A 6801-nucleotide genomic window follows, 5' to 3' on the forward strand; every position below is an offset into this window, starting at 1 on the left:
AATGTGGCATCAGGATTGGAGGAAAACTCATCAATAATCTGTGTTAAGCAGATAGCACAATCCTGCTTCCTGAAACTGAGGAGGACCTGAAGGGCTTGCTGCAGAAGGTCAAAGACCTTCAATATGGATTGAAGCGCAAACATCAAGAAAACCAAGGTTCTCACCACTGGGCCAAGTGGCAGCAACATGATAGATGATGAAGAGATTGAGATTGTTCTTGGCTCCATAATCAGCACTCTTGGTACAAGCAGCCAGGAAATCACAAGCTGAATTGCATTGGGAAAATATGCTGTCAGGGACCACTACATAGTATTGAAAAGCAATGATGTCAGTCTGGAGACGAAGGTGCACCTGATCCAGGCCATAGTCTTCACAATTAATTGCTATGCATCAGAGAGTTGGACAATGCAGCGATGATAGAAGGAAGATTTATGCCTTTATGCTATGGTGCTGGAGAAGAGTATTGAATATACCGTGGACTGCTAGGAAACCCAACAGGCTTGTCCTAGAGAGGATGAAACTAGGCTGCTCCTTGGAGGCAAGCATTCTGAAGTTCTGTCTGTCATATTTTGGACATGTTACAAGGAGGGACAGCTACTTTGAGAGGGTCATCATTCTTGAGAGGGTGGAGGGACAGTGCAAGACAGGAAGACACTCGATGACTTGGATTGATTCAGTGACAGGGGTAATGAGTGAAGGTGTGTCAGAGACAACAAGATTGGCACAGGAGAGAGCAGGGTTTAGGGATGTTGGATATAGGTTTGCTCTGAGTTACAAGTGACTTGATGGTACACAACACAACAACAATCACAACACCTAATTTTTAAAAAAAAGTCTTTTGCCTTGTGATCTGTACCAGAAATGCCTGTCCTCATTGGTTGGAAGCTCTGGGAGGTGTTAATGTCCACCCTTCTAACTGTGTGTTGAGAACACACAGACACCTTCAAAGGAGCTGCTGATCTGCTTTTGAAAAATCAACCATAGTTCAACTCTGACACACTGGAATCACCATGACTCATGGGACTCCTGTGTCAGAATTAACGCAAGGGCCGCTGGTTCAGTTTTAGCAGTAAGAGGAACTTGGGCTTCCTGCTGCCCTCCTGACCTGTGTCTTGTACCACAGAGCATGGGCCCTCTGGTTCTAGCGCATCTTCTTTCTCACGTGTAGGGCATGGAGAGCCTTTACACTAGAGCCACCTTTGCTTTCCTCCTTGTGAGAGGCAGATATCAGAAATGTCAACATGGGGTAGACACTTCTCTGGGAAACAAAAGTGAGATTAAACAGTCCATTGGATGAGGTCTTCTTACTTCTTTGTTCTCAGCACTTTTCTACCTGAGGGGAGCTCTGGTAGGTAGTCTAATGGCTAAGGAGTTGTGCTTCCAATTCAGAGGCAGGCAGTTCAGATCCACTAACTGCCCCAAGGAAGGAAAATAGACATTCTTCCATTTTATTCTGAAAACCTGCTGGAGGTCAGCTATGCACTGGTCTGACTTGATAGCACATAACAACAATGACATCTTCCATGTGAGTCAATGTGAAAAACTGAGTAGGGGGATTTCAAAGGTGAGCTACTGTTGGCAAACAGGAACTACATTTGTAGTTATTATCTGTGGTATTTGTCAATTGTAAGTTCTCAAATTATGAACCTTAAATTATTGCTTAAAGCAAACAAAAACAATTCCTTTCCCTCTAGACATTGCACCCCCCCTTCCCCCCCCAGTATAATTAGTTTTATAATACTCTTCTAGAAAATCTGAACTTTGACACAAATTGATAAAGCTTTAAATTGCATTGTGTAGTTCCCGGGCGTGAACTTCACCAGGGAAGGATTCCTCCTGAAGAGAAGGGACTTGTTCTCTTCCACAGTCTTCTTTAGCTCTGACTTGCCTGGGACTTTCCTGGTTGATGGTTGAGGGGCTGATATATTCTTCAGTCAACACAGTGAAACTTAGAGCCAGAGAATAGCAGGGTCCCTGTGGTGATTTCAGTGAGAATGTGGTAACAAAATGGAAAGATTTTAGATAGAGGGAACAACCTTGCTGAGAAAAGCAGAAAGAGCTAGGTTATATTTTGTCACTTCAAGACATAATTATCAGAAATTCACAGCATTAGCTGGAGATCAGTCACAGATAAACAGTTAGTTATAACAAAATATGCATTCGTGATAGAGTGTTTGACCATGTGAGCTTTGCTGTTGTTAGCTTGCTGCTGACAAACTTGACCTCAGGTTCATGCCGTGTGGTTGAGTTGAACTATGCAAGGGTTTTTTCTAATCTTTGCAGGAATAGATTGTCAGTTCTTTCTCTCATGGAGCCTCTAAGAGTTTTAAATGGCCACTCTTTTGTTTAGCAGCTGAACACCTAACTATCTTTGACACCAAGGGTGAAGTAGACAGCCCCAAGGCTTTCTTGTGGCAGGAAGGTGAGAATTCACAGAAATGTTGAGAACATCAGCCCGTGGCAAAATACAGAGCAAGAAAAGCCTGGTTAAAAACCTCCTTTTCCTTTTTGGTTCTCGGGTAGCATAAAGCCTTTCCTCCAGAGGCTGATGTCTTTTCCTTGGAGATAAAGCTAGCTAGGTAGGTAGATACAGAGATACCTAATCAGATAAATATCATCAAATGCCCACCATCTAGATAACTGGCTCTGTCTTATTTAATCTCATCTTATTTTTTCTGTCTTTGTATCTATTTATCTAGCAACTATACATCTATATCCTTATATAGAGAGCTATTTCTCTCTCTCATTGCTTGGAACTAACTGTTCCATCCGGTTTCTAGAACTGTAAATCTCAGTTTCTGAGAAGAGATTGTTCTATTTCTTCCTCATAAGCACTAGAGGATTTGAAATGCCAGAGAGACGTGGCCTTTGTGTTAGCTGCACAACTCTCTACAGACTACACCACAAGAGCTACCACAGTGAGGAAATTAAAAGACAAATTGTATTGAGAAAATATGCTGTCAGGGACCTCTCCAGAGTACTGGAGAGCAACGATGTCAGTCTAGAGATTAAGGTGTGCCCAGTCCAGGCCATGGTCTTTTCAGTTACTTGGTGTGCATCAGCTGGACAATAAAGATGACAGAAGCCTACGTAAGCCTTTAAATTGTGGTGCTAGAGAAGAGTTTTGAACATACCATGGACTGCTGAGAAATAAATCTGTCTTGGAGAGGGGGAAACCAACTTTCTCCTTGGAGGCTAGGATTTTGAAGCTCTGTTTCACATACCTTGAGCATGTGGTGAGAAGGGACCAGTCCTTGTAGAAGGACATCATGCTTGACAGGGCGGAGGGACAGAGCAAGAGAGGAGGACCATGGATGAGCTAGATTGATACAGTAACTTGGACAATGGAGGTTGTTGTGTTGGGCTTGGTGAGACTAGCTGAGGACAGGGCAGGGTTCAGAGCTACTGTACATAGGGTTGCTATGAGTATACATGGCTCGATGGCACATACCAACAACATGAGCTAGTAATCTCAATTCCAGAGTTCACCCTTTTTTCCTGCTCCTTGGAAAGGATCAGGGCCCTTAATTTTTTTTTCCCTTTCTTCCTTTGGAGCTGAGTTGATGCTTGGCTCTGTCAGTAGATGGCACTTCAGGGACACTTCAGGAGGAGGGGATGTTGCTTTTTGTTTCTTGTGTACTCTCTAGGAAAATGCTTCCTAGGCTTCTTTGTGATTCTCTGAGTCTCCTGCACCTGGAAAGTTTTGTGATGGGATACCTCTGGGCAAGGTAATCCTTCACAGTATGAGTAGCTTCCCTGGCACCCTAATGGCTTCTCTCCCAGCCCTTGAGCCATAGCTGCCTCTCCTGCAAGAAGGGTCTCAGCCTGGAGGTGTCCCCCCACCCCCAGCAGCTGTTATGGGCACTACTGGGGGAAATACAGCTAGCTGATATAAAGCTGCTCTTATGTATTTGTATTATTTATTACAAGGCAGTCTGTGGGTTGTAGGAACATATCTAGCTCATATAAAGCTGCTCTTTTGTATTATGATTTATTATGATTATTATTACAAGGCAGTCTGTGGTTATCTCAGTTTCTACTCTATTTAAATATGTTTCTGCCTTCTGATTGCATTATGACTGACCCGACATATATGTGACAAAAATGTTCGTAAATCTGTTTGAATCCATATGTTCTCCCCTGGAGAAGAATGGGGAACTCCTCCTGTGTCAGTCAGATCTGATTTGATCACAAACACACACACACACACACACACACACACACACACACGATGGTAAAAAAATAATTGGGAAAGACCCTGAAATGGGCAGAAAATGAGAATATACACCCTTGAGGGTCTTCTTTTCTTCTCCCATGTCTAGCAAGCTGTGGAGAGATGAGTCCAGTGCTCATGGTTTTTGTTCATGGATATTCAAATGGCTTTTCTTTAGTGGACACAATCAGTCTCTCTCAAAATATGATTATAAATGTTCATTTGTTTCAGTATTCCTTCTTGATTGAGTTGTGCTTTCTTAAGTTCTCTTTTGAATTTATTATAACAGGTTTGTGGCTCCCTCAGTAATTGGTGAGGTAAATAATATTTTTTATATGTATAAGAAAGTCATGATTTTGTGGGCTTTTCTTAGATCTTTTTTCCCTGTTTGTCATTTTAAAGAGCTCATGAGACATACATACCACTCCTGATTACATATCCAAGAGAAATGAAAACTTTTTATTAAAAACACCTTTTACATGAGTAGCAGCATTAGTCAAAATATCCCTCAATTGAGGAATAGATGAAGAAATTTTGATATATCCATAAAGGGAATATTCATTCATAAAAAGAAATAAAGTGTGGTTATGTGCTGTTATAATGGGTGAACTTTGAAAATTACCCTTGGTAGCAGCAGTCATGAAATCAAAACATGGATTGCGCTGGGGAAATCTTTTGTCAAGAACCTATCCAAAGTTCTAAAGAGCAAGGATGTCAGTTTATAGAGTGTGACTGGTCCAAGGCTTGGCATTTTCAGTTACTTGCTTTTGGACATGATGATGATAGAAAGGGTGGATGGTCAGCTAATGAGAGGAAGACCTTCAGCCTGCTGGGTTGACATGGTGACTGCTGCAGTGGGCTCTTGTGGGTCAGGAAGTGTGAGGACAGCACAGGATAGAACAGGGTTCAGATCTTTTGTTCATAGAGTCGTTATGAGTTGTGCTCAACTTGACAGCACCCGACAACAAGATCAATCACCTCTGCATCTCAAAGTTGTATAATGAATAAAGAAGACCAAAGACGGATCAGTGCCTTTGAATTGTGGTGTTGGATAAAAGTATTACATATACCATGGACCAAAACAATTCCTCCAAACATATCTATCTTGAAGAACATGTAACTAGAGTACTTGGAGGCAAAGATTAAGATAGTTTGTATTTCTTATTTTAGGTGTATTTTTTTGAAGAACTCGTTATTAGAGAGAGATATCATACTGGGAAAGTAGAAGGTCAGTGAAAGAGAGGAAGACCCTGAAGTGGCTGGGTTGGTGCAGTGACCACCACAATGGGCTGGAGCATAGTGGAGGTTATAAGGAAGGAGCAGGATAGGACAAGGGTCAGATCTGTTGGTTTTCTGTTTAGTTTTTATTGGCTGACTTTTCTCCCCAACTCAGCAGCATAATTTAAACACAATGTAGAATTATGACCCATATATACCTTTTCAGACTCTTTTTCCCCCTAATATCCTCATCGCATGTTATGATTTAGCCAATGAAAGGTTTTTCATTTTCTAAAATAAGCCCATACTTATTTCACTTTAGAATAATCATACTTCAAAAACTAATGTGACAAAGGACAAATACTGCATTGTGCCCCTGTTGTAAAGTGGGTCTGACATTGGAGTTGGGGGGAAACTAGTTCTGTATACTGCATCAAAACAGATGAGGAAGAGAACTGTTTAGGAGGAATATATGATTAGTTATTATTGTCATGACAAGAGTCCATAATGAAAGCTGCATAGTGGAGTGGACTCCGGGGGAGGGCATTGTATAAAACAATGATTTTTTTTTTTACTTTTCAAAGAGAAAAGCGAACTGTGGGGGGGGGGTTCGGCGGGGAGGAAAGTGTGCAACAGTGAATAAATGGAAATCCAAAGTCTCTAAAAACTTTCATTAAGATTAAAAAAAAATTAACCTATTAAAAAAAACCCCACAACTGTTGTGATGTCTGTTGTTGGGCACTATACAATCAATTTTAATTCATAGAGACCCCCTGTGATGAGGTGAATTGTTGGATGATGAGCTTTTGGGGCTAAAACCTTGATGGAAGCTAATTATCAGGAACCTCTGGTAGCCTAGTGGTGAGGAGCTGTGCTGCCAGCACAAGGGCATGTGGTTTGAATCCACCACCTGCTCTACAGCAGAAAGATGGACAGTCTCCTCTCCTGCTATTTATGGCCTCAGAAACACCCCCCTCCCCCCCGGAAGGGCAGCTAGAAATTGGTTCCATCGCAATGGGACATTTACCATGGAGCTGCTGAGTGAGCTCAGACTGCCCCCTGTTGTTGAGAGCCTGGTGAAAACTGTTGCACCAACCAGGGCACTTTTCAGAAACAATATATCCAGTGCCACACTATGCAAAATTGAAAAACAGTAAAGAATTTAGTACATACCAGATGATATGAATGCACATGGAAAAGTAAAAGAAAAGATTCTTTCATTGTTTTACAAACCCTCCCCCAGGTCCCCTCCACCATGTAGCCATTGCTCTAGACTCCTGTGATGATAGAAATACCTAGTCACATATCTCTTTTAAACAGTTTTCTCCCTCCTCTGTTTCAGTGCAGTATACATTATTGAACCCATCTTA

This window comes from Elephantulus edwardii, unplaced genomic scaffold (assembly GCF_000299155.1).
Source record: "Elephantulus edwardii isolate Elephantulus edwardi_28Jun2011 unplaced genomic scaffold, EleEdw1.0 scaffold00143, whole genome shotgun sequence".
NCBI lineage: Eukaryota > Metazoa > Chordata > Mammalia > Macroscelidea > Macroscelididae > Elephantulus > Elephantulus edwardii.